This window comes from Vicugna pacos, unplaced genomic scaffold (genome assembly GCF_048564905.1).
Source record: "Vicugna pacos unplaced genomic scaffold, VicPac4 SAC-SAT, whole genome shotgun sequence".
In the NCBI taxonomy this organism is placed as follows: domain Eukaryota; kingdom Metazoa; phylum Chordata; class Mammalia; order Artiodactyla; family Camelidae; genus Vicugna; species Vicugna pacos.
This window is the reverse complement of record NW_027328721.1, coordinates 18,989,263-19,002,796: the sequence shown is the minus strand read 5'-3', so window position 1 is coordinate 19,002,796 and position 13,534 is coordinate 18,989,263.

Genomic DNA, 13,534 nt, shown 5'->3' with positions numbered 1-13,534 from the left:
TTTGACCCCAATTATCTTCTATTGTAAATAGGCCATATGGCAAGTTCCAGGATAAATTGGAAACATTTGATCTGTCTCCTATTCCTAGATTAATTTTAAAAGATTCATTTTCTATTCTTACAGATTCTTTATTTGGGCTGCTTTACCCTTATGCTTTAAAGAAAAGACATCTTATATTTGCCTTTGTATATTCAAGAAGCTTCTCTTTATAAGAATAATTTGGGAAGAAGAGAATTTAACAGTCAGACAGATTTTGGAGGAAAAAATGGCAGGAAATTAGCATACCCAGAATTTAAGGTAATGACTGTACACTGAGTTTTTCATAAGAATCCATGTTAACTAAGGGGGAAAAATATCTAAGAAAACATTTATTACCATGCTTAACAGAGTTGGCTGCTTTAACACATCTCCTCATTTCCCCATGCACATCATTGCTATATCCATGCAAACCAACACAAATAAATTTATCACACATGAAAAAAAACAGTCCTATGAGCCTTTGAGGCATGTTTGGGAAAAAGCTTCCTTAAAACAGACTATTAAAAACAAAAGCAAACAAACAAACAAAAACAAAGCATAAATACAGGACAGAAATAGACTCATGGACAGAGAATACAGACTTGTGGTTACCAGGGGGGTAGAGGATGGGAAGGGATAGACTGGGATTTCAAAATTGTAGAATAGATAAACAAGATTACACTGTATAGCACAGGGAAATATACACAAAATGTTATGATAAATCACAGAGAAAAAAATGTGACAATGAATGTGTATATGTCCATGAATGACTGAAAAATTGTGCTGAACACTGGAATTTGACACAACATTGTAAAATGATTATAAATCAATAAAAATTAAAAAAAAACCAGATTATTAAACCTCTGAAAAGATCCTGATTTATTCAATAATGAAAATAATATTAATGTAAACCAACATGGCCTACAACCAAATAGATTCTGCATGAGTGATTCATGACAATGTGATTTTCATAAAACAATTTGGCATTAAAACTAAACAGCATAACAAAATAGAAGCTACACTGCCCATCCCCCACCAAGTACTCACATTCCTAAATAACTTAATATGTTCTTCTAAATTTTGCACACAAATAATCTATTGGAGAAAGAAGTTCTGTAGAAACCAGTGCTTTTTCTTCAAATTAATCAGAATGAAATAAGATTTATTTAAAGTCTAATTTTAAAGGGTTTTATCTAGTTAGTAAAATAACCCTGAAGTTACAGAATCATAGACAATGTGTTTTTTTTTTTCTTTTTCTTCTTTGGAAAGATGAGTCCATGGGTGTTAGCCTAATAGATGAATTGCCCTTGAAAGCATGGATAGCACCACCTTTGTGCTCATTCGTATATGACCAGGGTTCTAGTTCTAAAATCAGAGATACTGTTTCTACTCCACAGATAACACAGCAACAGCTTCAAGCAGTGGAAAGACAAAACAAAGCAATAAAGAGCTGAATGAAGAAAGAAGATCTTACTGTAATGGAAAGAAAACAGCCTCCTGCTAGTCCTGTCTGACCTTGGCTTCTACTTAATTTTGAACTTTGTGTAGTGATACTGAAGGAGCGATGAGAGGTAACTGGTGAGGCAAGGGCCTCAAGTGCCCCTCAGGTCATGCTCAGGTCTCTCACACACAGCTCCGCTGACCTCTCCTTCTCACTCTCCCTCTGCCCCTTTCCCTCACATGACCCCCATCTCCCTCCTTACAATGCACTTCTTCCCCAATGGCATTCTTTATTCTCTCTAAAGCTCTAAAAGAGCATCATTTTATGTTGTGAAAACAGCTAAGAAAGAAAATGTAGAAATATTTATCTTAGCCTAAAAATACATATATTATATATACCCATATGCATATACATACGGTCTAATGAACTTTCCACCTTTCCACAATAAAGCATTAATAAGACTGAAGCAAGATCCTCAGAGTATCAATGATCATTAATGATGTATCCATTGCCAATAAGTGTTGGTGTCACATCGATGATGCATCTATAAATACACCCAATTACAATATTAAATAGCTGGCATGTATGATTAATTTACTTTCCTCAGCATGTATACATTAAGAAATTGTTTCTAGAAAGTTTTTAATGACAGTCTCTTATTACAATGATATACAAGCTTTAGCCACATGAGAAGTTCATCTACACCTCAGACTGACTCTTAGAAAAAGAAAAAAATTAAACTATTTATTGTTTGTAAGATTACTGAGAAGACCTGACCACACTCAGAAGACAGAGAAAGACAATAGCTCCCTAGACTTCTATTTATATATTCAGCCAAGCTTCAGTTTTCAAATATAATCTGAAACATATAACGTATGAAAGGTGGTTCTCTGAAAGTTCAGGGATAGAGTGAGTTCTAATGGCCATTGTTACCATCCTTGCCCCCATCACCAGCTCTTCGGCCCAGAGAAGAAAGTACAAACGTGGCCTTCAGGGCAATCTCAATTATGCAGCATTATTATACACATCGTGACCTTTGATGAGCTTCCTCCACATTCCGGGAAATGTCGTAGAAATGGTCACCCCAACTGTAAGCTAGAAATTACTGCTCGCCCACATGATACCCCACCAAAGCCACCGGGTAACCATGGAGTTTTAGACAAATCACCCTATTTTTTGGGTCACTCTTGCAGCCATGAAATGAAGACCCCTAAATATTCCTGGATTCTAAACAGGTGTTGCTCAATGGAAATTAGGAAAATTAGTCCGAACATCTTTTCTACATAATCTAGTACTTATAGTCAACTTAATCAGTATCTGAATCTCCAGTTTTTGAACACTGATGGCTTTTCTTGCGGGTATTGTTTCTAGTTTCTTTTATAGTTACATATTTTCCTGACACTAAGGAAAGAAGGGTTTAAGACATAAAGCATATCATTCCACTGTTTATAACAGAACTCCTAAAAGGTTTAGTATGGGGAAATGTTGAAGCTAAATGTCCTAAAATGGGGCTTGGGGATTTAGTACTCCACTTATCTGTATCATTAACTTGTGTATTTGGGGACATTTAAAATTTAATTGTACTTACGGCATTTCTGAAGTGATCAAAGCACATATTGGGCATAATCTAATAAACAATTTTAACTTCCTCAGGAAAGAAAAGGAATGAATTGCTACATAATATAGGAAGAAGAAGAAAAAGAAGGGGTGAGAGGAGGGGGAGAGGAGGCAGGGAGAGGGAGAAGAAAGAAGAAGGAAGAGGGGAGAAGAAGAAAAAAATTACTGGGACATTGTGCTGTACACAAGAATTTGACACATTATAATTGACTGTACTTCAATTAAAAAAAAAAGAATAGACTAACAAACAGTAAATTCCAGAGTGATACATTCCATCAGCTGCCCATATTACCCCTACAAACAAAGTGCACAAATCTATAAAACTATTTATAAACCAAGAAGAAGTCTAGAACCTGAGGGCTCTACTTTACTTCAACCCAAGCTTCAGGGTAAAAACATTCCTTCACTCTGATGAGGGACACATGTATAATAGTATCTTTTTAACTTATTTTTAAATGTTAATGAATCTTTAAAAGGAAGTAAATCTTATAACTTTTTTGTTACTGTTTTGCTCCATCCCCTAAAATACAGGAATCCTCCCTTCACTCAGACACAGTTATCATTACCTCATTTCCAAATACAAATGCATCTGTTGAGTACCTGCCATGCTCCGAGCAGTGTTTCAGGCACTGCATATGTTACAGAGGTGAGCAGTTTAATTAGGGAGAAAAACAGCAAGTGGATTACGTTGAATGGAGCATTGGGTGCAGGAAACTGCCTGCTGGAAGGAAATGGAAAAAAGTAGGCTGGAAACAAAGCATGAAGAACACATCTTCTTTGAAAATAAAATGGACATTTTGTTAGGCAAAGGAGAATTATCAAAGTTGTGTGTGTGTGGTTTTGTTGTTGTCTTTGGTCAGTTGGTTGGTGTTGTTATTGCTTGCCTAGAAAAAACATGATTAGATGATCTGAGCTTTGAGAGAATGAGTTGGGCGTCCACGTGCAGGATGGAACGGAAGTAGGAGAGACATGTGGTGGAGAGGACAGCTGAGTCATATTGAAGGCACAAACTAAGACAAGGGTAGTGTAAATAGGGAAGAAGGGAAACAAGATTTAGCAAGTCTGAGACATGTAATCACCTGAACTTGGCAATGATTTTGGATGTAGGCATGATAGAGGAGGTATTGAAAATAATGCCTCAAAGCATCATCTCACTTTAACTGAGACAGGGGTCTTTGAAAGGGCCGTGGAGGGCCAATTAAATATGTTGAATCTGAGGTCCCCAAGAGCACCAGATCTGGCATAGATTTGTGCCAGGAACCTAGACATGCATACCTGGAGCTCAGAAGAGGCTGAAATGAGAAATGTGAATCTGGAAGCCTTGCCAACTGAAGTCCTTGAATTAACTGACATGAGTCACTGGTGAGATATTAGAGGGGGAGATGGAAGTTGGGAAAGTAAAGATAGTCTGAAATTCCTATTAATCACAGATGCTGAACCCAACCTATCTCAAATATCACCCCCATTCTTTCTTCCTCCTCATCCCCATTCAGTTATCCTTTTTCACCACCAAATATATCCTACCCTCTGTCATCATCACTTCTTATATTGCCTTCATTATTCATATTCTTAGCCAAAAGAAAGAACTCTTGTAAGTCAATCTTGGCTTTCCTTGGTCCTCAAATCCTATAGATCTTTCTCTTTAAAAATCTCTTTCCTCTAGCACTCTTTTCGCCAAACTAGTTCCTGAGTTTTGCGTCCTCCTTATGTCTGATTTAAACTATCAAGACCTATTCCTATCTGGAAGCTGTCTCTGGTCCCTACCTGCTCTGTCCTTTCTCCAAATTACCCCTAAGAGGTATCTTCCTGAGAGATCAAACTGATCACACCCTCACCCTGCGTTAAAGCCTCTGAATGCTAAGTCTGCACAGAATGACAGCAGCATCCGGGTGTGATTTTTAATGCCCATGTCTACCTGTAGAAATGCTGATGATCAAACATTATATTTTCTGTGAGCCTTTCCTTGTTGGTCCCTTCCTTAGTACTCTCCACCCAGCACTGAGGTTAACAATTTTTGTGCTATCTACTATATCTACACCAGCTGTGAAGGAATAGTGAGAGACGCTGAGGAATCATGAGGCCAGTGATTGAGAACAATCAACAAAAGAGAGGTTGAGGTTCTGATGAGTAATGGTGGGAGATGGTAGAGACTGGAAAATGGTGACCCAATATGATAAAGGCCAAAATCCTTAAGGTGGCTCTAAAGGCCTGATGACCCTACTCCTGCCCACCTCTTCAGACTCATCTCAAACCATCCATCTTGGTCTCTGAAGCCACCTCTCACTGACCTTCTTGCAGTACAACCTCTGTCCCTTTGACGTGCTGCTCCTTCCAGCGGAATCACTCTTGCTTGCATCTGACCTGCTAATCAAGATCCATCCAATCTCCATTAGAGTCTCCCTCCCACAGGGACCAGGGCTGATCCTCAGGCTAGGTCAGGTGTCCTGCACATGTTCTTGATCCCTGAGGTTTTCCTTGACAGCCCTTGATGTTTGCAGGAAAACACTTATTGACATGCTTTCAGTGACAAACACACAAATGCACACACAACCCTGGAAGATCTTTGTAGTTAATAAAGTAGTCACACATCTAGTTTATTTCTATACGTTATTGAATACATGATTAACAATCTCTTTTGAAACACTATCCTTCAAAGTCCAAAGACTGAAAGAGCAACAAATGATTAACCTAATGTCAGCCGAGGGTGGCTGAGAGGGATTTGAGGAGGTGAGCTGCCCAGCTGGAAGAAGGCGCAAGGAGCCGACATGGAGCAAAACAGCACTTTATTGCAGTACAAGCAGGTGGCATGCATGCCTCAGGTGCACGCACTTATACTTTTATAATGCTAGTGGCACATGGGTAGTGTTCATAACGCTGACTCATGCACTTGCACATGCATATTATTCATAATGCTGACTCATGCTACTAGCACATGCATACATTTACCTGTTACCAGGTGCAAGCTATTGTGAACTTTGGCCTGGGCCCCACGGCCTACTCACTCAAGGCTGCCGACACCTAATATAGCTTTTCAGAAGGTAAAAGCAGATTCTCGAATGTGTGCCCCTGTTACAGACTCAAAAATCCAAATCAATTCTTATTAACACTCAAGACCTGTCAACATTTATAAATTAAATTCATTTTTTAATGATACATGGAACACTTGCCTGTACATAGGCTGGGTGAGCATGTGAAAATTATATCCAGCTGAATCCGTGAGAAACACAGATATGGATGAGTGAACAATCAAGCCTGCCAATCTACACTTCAATAGAGCAGGGAACAAAATTACCAGCTTTTCTCTGGCCCTGTTATGGTAGGCAGACAATAAATATTTATTAAATGAAGGAAGGTGCTGAAGTCCTTGAGAAATGGGCACTATTGAGTCTTTGGTAGCTGAGAAGGATGGAAAAAGTGTGGAAAAATTGCACAGTGTAGACTTCCCAAGAGGAGAATGAGCAATTGTGGTTAAACAATAGCTTGCAAACAGGAATAGGGAGAAAGGGTTTCAATAGCAGGGAGCAGCACTGTTTAGCCAGTTGAGGAAACAAAACAAAACAAAACAGAAAAAGCTCTAATTATGTTTAAATGGGAAACTAAGGTGGAATTTGGAGTGTGGGGTTATGACTCAATTTTTTAAGCCCAGATGTAGACAGAGGATTTTGGTTTTCCAATAGTGAACTGACTATGGGATATACATGCCCCTAACATTGAGGGATGTTGTGGCAGTCCTCCAGATCCTGTTTGTGCAGCATTTAGCTCATTCCCACCCTCTTTCCTCCCTAGACAATAGCTAATGAGGAATTGCCAAGACTACCTTGGCAGACCTATCACCACCAAAATCTTACTTCAGTTTTAGTTGGTTGAGAGAATGGCTTGTTTTCTGAAAAGTGCCATTGAGTTGGTGTCTAGCAGAAGCTTAGTATCTATTAAGTCTTTGGAGATGCCTGAGTGAAAGGTGCTATATACTAAAGTTATTAAGTTTCACCATATGCTTCTAGTTGCTCACTGAGGTGAGAAACAGCTGGTTCATCTTTGGAAGGCAAATTCTTAAGTCCCTAGAATGAACAGCTTTTAGGAAACATATTTATCAGTTGTAGAATTCACTTCTGATTTTTATTCATAGTAGCCAACTATTCTAAGCTATTTATTTATCCACTCATACCTACTTCATTCTCTAATTGCATTTAAAATCTTTTGGGTAAAAACTATTCTAAAACACATCCTTGTTACAAAAGGGAGCCATATACATACAAGTTAATGGCATACTAATTTATCAATATCTAAAATTATTAAGAAGCTATTTGAAAGTACCAGATTAGTACCAAAGTTTCATTCATTCATGCAATGATTGATTGCATATACTTTGTAGAAATGGATTCATATTTCTGAATACATGTTACTTTATATCCCTCAAAGAGAAAAATACATTTGCACTCAATATGCATTTACAGGATAATATGACACAGGTGTGGTGATAGTGGAAAAGAGAAAGTCAGCTGTAAAGAAGAAAAATGAAAGCTTTTCTAAGGAAGAAACTCATATTTCAGAATGGAGCTGTGGATTTGGAAAGAGGAAAACAGCCAAACTTGAAAGCTGTTTTTCGTATTACAGGGAAGCTCAGTCTACCAAAATCTCACAAGCAAAGGTCTTAGTAAAGCATGTGATAAGGCAAAATCAAGTTTATGAGAATGGAGATCTTGATTTAAGCAACTGAGGCTCTTAAGACAAGTTGAACAGGAGGCTGCTATGCAGCATGGGGCTAACATGAAAAAGATATGCAGAGGAGGCAACATAAAGTATCGGAACATTCACCCCCCTGTGGAGTTTCATGTTCCTGATGTATTAAATGACACACTGCTGTTGCCGAATAAGGATTCAGCATTGACATAAAAATTTCAATGTGTCAGTCTTTACGGTGGACACAAGACTTTTATACACTATTACATTTATGTACATTTTTATTATCAACACTACTTCAAATTAATTTTAAAAACTGAATTCATAGCTTCTCAAGATCTGGTCATTCCTAATACATTTTTGGACCTTGCAAGATGGAAAAACAAATCGTGCTAGATATCAAATGTTAAAAAATTGACCAGAACAGCTTTCTGCTGACACAGCTTAGAAACTATATACCTCAAAATACCTGTTACTGTCAAACACTGTGGTTGGAAATGCCAGAAATTTTTATTTTAGAAACAGCTGCATACTTTTGAATAGATCTTATGATGATAGTTAATGTGAAAGACCACTGGGAGTCCATTTATGGTAAATGTATCTCAGCAACCAAGTGAAAAGCCAATTAATGATAATGGTGAGGATAATAATAATTCATCTGCTAACATTAACTGAACACAAAAGTGCTCATCTAACTTAACGAGACAATTCCATTTATATGGACTTTGTATTTAATTATAATAATAAATCCAACAATCAGATTCCCTAAGATGTATTTCCAGAGAGTTTAGCCTAGTAGTTAAGCATTTAAGAGCATAGCATGGATACTGGAGTGAGATAGGGCTGGTGCTGGTTACACCCTTAACTAGCTGCATGACCTTAAGCAAATTACTTAACCTCTCTGTGTTTTTGTGTCTTTCATCAACAAAATAGGAATATTAATGAAAATTAATTGCTATAATATATGTAAAACGTTTGAAATAGTGCTGATAGACATTAAATGCTCAAAAGATGGTAACTATTATGATTATCCCTGTTTTAAAGATAGGTAAACTGAGGCTGAGAAGATCAGAAACTTGCAAAGGCCACACAGCTAGTGAGCAGCAGATCTAGGATTTGAATTCTAGCAGTATGTTCCCAGAGCCCAAGCTTCTAGCCACATGCTATCATGAACACAAAAACTTGAATTTGTTCTTATAAAGAAAGAACTTGCCATTCAGATTTTATATATGGTACATGTTAAAATTATTTTAAAATTCTCATCCATATTTATATAGAGATATAAAATTATGATCCATATTTAGAGTAGTCATTGATTTGATTCAGTTAGTCATAGAATTTTCAATTTTAACCCATTCTTAATTCATCCTATGACCTCCCAACATCCTATATTTAATTTCTTTAGTTTGGAAAACATTGTTGTTCTACTAAGACAAAATTGAAAATGAATTATTTTATAAATCGATTTGAATTTATAAATCATAGAAACAAAGATTTTTAGTGTTTTTAAGTTAAAACTTTTCAATCATATATCTAATTCAAATTTGTACCCTTGTAAAATTTCAAATCTTACCAGACTTTTAAAATCTCGTGAGAAATCTAGTACCTAGGATGTCCAAAGAGTTTGAGGATAAAATAGTCTTTTGAGCATTTCATTTGTTTCTTTGGTCTATTTTTTAACTCACCAACAGTTAAAGACTTCCCAAATGAACTCAAAATCACCACAATCTTTTACATTTCTTCTAACATACCCTGAAGACCACTAACCTGCAGATGTTGGATGCTTTTCACTATATCACAAGGCAGAAAAATTATAGCTTCCCTAGAACTTGAGGACTTTTTGTTGCTGATGTTAGAAACATCTTTTATTACAAGCTTTATTAAACACTGAAGGGCACAAATTACAGAATGGGAATCACCTCCATTCACTGAAAGAACACTGCACTGAACACAGCTTGAAAGTAGCCTGTACTAGATAATTTTAATTAAAAAAAATTACTTACCAATGAAAATGCAAAGTCACTTCTCAGGGCCAAATAGATTTCTAATAGAATTACAGGTCATCCTAAGTAAAGCACAAGCAGGTGAATGAATGACCACGATAAGAAAGGGGATAGAGCCTTTCTGAGACTGTTCTAGAAGTCCATGTGAGGGCATCAGAGAATCACTGTCTTCCAGGCACCTCCCAAACCTGATCTGAGTCCCTTTCCCACAGCCCCTCTGTGGATCGTGGTGCCCGCAATCTCTGCTCATTGCACATTTCTCTGGGAAAACATACAGTCTGATGTCCAAAATATATTCCTCAGACACCAGCCCTCTTTAGTGACACAGAACTCTCTGACCCCACCACTACTGGACTGGGGGTACTTTGGATTGACCAGACAACAAGAGTGAAGGTGGAGAACATGTCAACCAGGTCAAAGGGGCCCAGCCTGCCTGTCTTTGAGATGGACACTACTACCAAAGATGAGGGCTGCCAGGGGAGAGGCAGGGTTAGATGGGAAAATAAACTGGAGATGAACTGGACGTATGTGCTTTGAGTTTAAAAAGCCTGGATGCATATCCACAGATTTTTTTTCAGCAGTCTCAGGAAAGACTTTGTAATTAGGAGAGGAATTGGGGTTAGAAAGCCAGATTAAGGAGTCATCTGTTTCGACATGACAGCCAAAGCTTTGGGCCTAAATGAGACAAGTTGGGGGAAAACGTAGCCTGGCAAACAGGAGGTCAGCACAGAACCCTGGGAAACACATGCCTCTGAGGAACAGATGGGAGACAAGGAGCCAGCAGTGGAGAAGATCTAAAGGATGGAGGATGAGGGGGCTGGAGGAAGGGTTGACAATGTCATAGTTTGTACAAAGTCAGCTCACATGGGCATGGAGAGACTGCAATGCATCTGATCTCAGGGAGCCTCGGGTAACCTTCGGAAGAGCAGTTTGTCTGAAGAGCTTGGAGAGGAAAGCAACATTTAGTGGAATAAGTAACAGCTTAGAAATACAGCCTCATCTCATCAGAAGTCTGGATATCAAAGAAATCAGAAATGACCATTACATGTCTAGGAAGGTTTTTCATTGTCGCTGTTTCTTTGTTTTTAATCTTTGTTAAGACATGAAAAAAACAAGATGTTTATGAGCAGAAGGAAAAGATAAGCCAGTGGGGAGGGAAAGATTGTGGCTACAAGAGAGAAAAGGGGTGTTTTATGGGGCTGTGGAGTGGAAAACAATTGGAAAGTTACCATGGAGAGTGGGGTAAAGGGCGTCCCAGGCAGCAAGTGAGCAACAACTCAGGTTTCAGAGAGGATGGTGGGGAGGAGTGGGGAGGAGACAGAGCACAAAGACAGCACAGGAGAGAGGAGAAAGCAGGGAGGCGTGGAGCTGGGGCCATTCGGGGTTTATGCTGAAAGGTGCGTTAAGCACTGATCCTTTGGGGGATGTTCCTGGTGGACGGTGAGTAACTGGGGCAGCATGAAAAGGCACTGAATGGCACAGACACAAAATCCCTTTTTTGTCTATCTTCATCCCCTGCAGATAAAGACCAGGAGCAGCTGAGATCGCTTGCAGGGGAGTCTCCTGGTGGAGACAGGAACTGCACATCTGCTTTGACTCCCTTCAAACTCAGCATGATTTAAAATGAAAAGCTTATACAGTATTTACTTGAAGGGCCAAAGTCAGATGGAAAAATCTTCAATTATAAAATCCCATCCCTGCCAGAAGAACTCAAAGCCCTGAGGAGAAATACAAAGGCCACTCCAGGCCCACAATAAAACTCAGATAAAATGGGGACGTGGGTCCCCCTTTAATTTGGTACATCTCTCCATGTTTCTGCCATCAATGTTTTGAGAAAGAAAAAGTAGTCCTTTTCTTAAAGAAAAAATATTTTGTTTATTTTAAGCCAGTTAAGACCCTATCAATATGTCATACACCCAGGCTTGCTTTATTTTAGGATTGAAGGTGTTATGAACTAAACACAGAATGGTGGATTTATGGATCCTTGACACTGTTAACACTGGTAACATTTCTAAAAAAACATTCACTTACCCTCCAGAGAGATACTGGCCTTCAGAAATCTGTGCACTCAGTCTATTTAGATTTATGTATTTAAGCTTCAATTAATAAGCTATAATCTCTTGCACTAAAAAGAAATCCCATTTTTGTCTCCTGGAAGAGTCTGCAGTGTGTGTCTTGGGGAGTCCTAGTTCACTAGTGGTTCCCTTTTCTGTTCTTATATGTTAAAGTGACTAAGAGTCATATTAGTCCAATGCTGCTTTTTCAATAACAGAGTATGGTTTTATTTAAGACCTACTTGCCTCTTACCTGGTTTACTGCTACCCAACACGTGATATTCTAACCACAAGGAAGGAGTTTTCCTCTCCAAAAATGTCCCAACTCTCCACCCCTGGATTTAGCATTGCCTTCCTTGGAATCTCCATGGCACTTGGCTGTTACACCTCCTAAGACATTTCTCATCCAGTACTTTGTACAGTAGTTCTTTCCACACTTGGGGTGTATGCCCCTTGTGCCCTCCCACAGAAGCTGCGTACACAGGTGAGGAGCCTGTGGTCACCTCTGCCTCCCCTGCAGCATCTGGCCCCTTTGTAACCAATCCATACCGAGGTGACAAGATGAAGAAAGGAATCAAGCAGCCAGCATGAGTTCAGCATCAATATAATTTGCAGGCAACTGGGTGTGCCCTTTACTCCGGAATTGGGGCCATCTCGCACAGGAAATAGCATCTCAGGGGTAGACAAGCAGTGTGCTAATACTTGCTGCCAGTCAAACTCCAATAACTTTTCTGCCTGTTTTTCCAAAAACAAAATAGAAAATCCTGAACAAAAAGATCTAGAGTTCCCATCTCTACAGCCAAAACATGTACAGTAGTGAGCTCCCATAAAACCATGCTTCATGTGGTGCCAAGATATCTGACCAGCTTGCACAGTTATGGAAGGAAGTCTTTTCACCATCCTCAGGCACAGTTTGGAGACTGACATTTCACAGATAGGACCACAACCTTAGAGTGATTTTCTGCCTCTAAGGCAACCAGATGCAGCCCTGTTTGGGAGATTCTTTTTTTTTTTTTTTTACATTTTTATTGATTCATAATCATTTTACAGTGTTGTGTCAAATTCCAGTGTTCAGCACAATTTTTCAATCATTCATGGACATATACACACTCATTGTCACATTTTTTTCTCTGTGATTTATCATAACATTTTGTGTATATTTCCCTGTGCTATACAGTGTAATCTTGTTTATCTGTTCTACAATTTTGAAATCCCAGTCTATCCCTTCCCACTCTCTACCCCGCCCCCCCCATTTGGGAGATTCTAAAGAGAGCAACTTCTGAAATCCATTCTGCCCAGGCTCACCCAGAGGATCATGGAAAGAAGAGAAAGGTACTCTTTGCCACATACATAACTCATTTTAGACAGCTGAGCCCTGACCATGACTATAGAAGATTATACCAAAGCCCTGCTGGCAGATTCAAGGAAATAAATGATTCAGTAATTTATTCAGCACCTACTCTTGGCCAGATATTATGTTAAATGCCTTATATACATCACTGCTACTCACTATATCCTACAAGGTGAGCATTTTCCTCACAACCCGATAGATGAGGAAACTAAAGCTCAGGGAGTTTCAGTAACTTGCCCCAGAGTCATAGCACTACCAGAGGCCCTAGCCAGGATTTGAAGACAAATCCCACTTTGGAGTCCACTTGACCCCAAAGCCCACACCCTTTACATTACATCAAACTCCCTTTATGAAATACAGACTCTAAAAC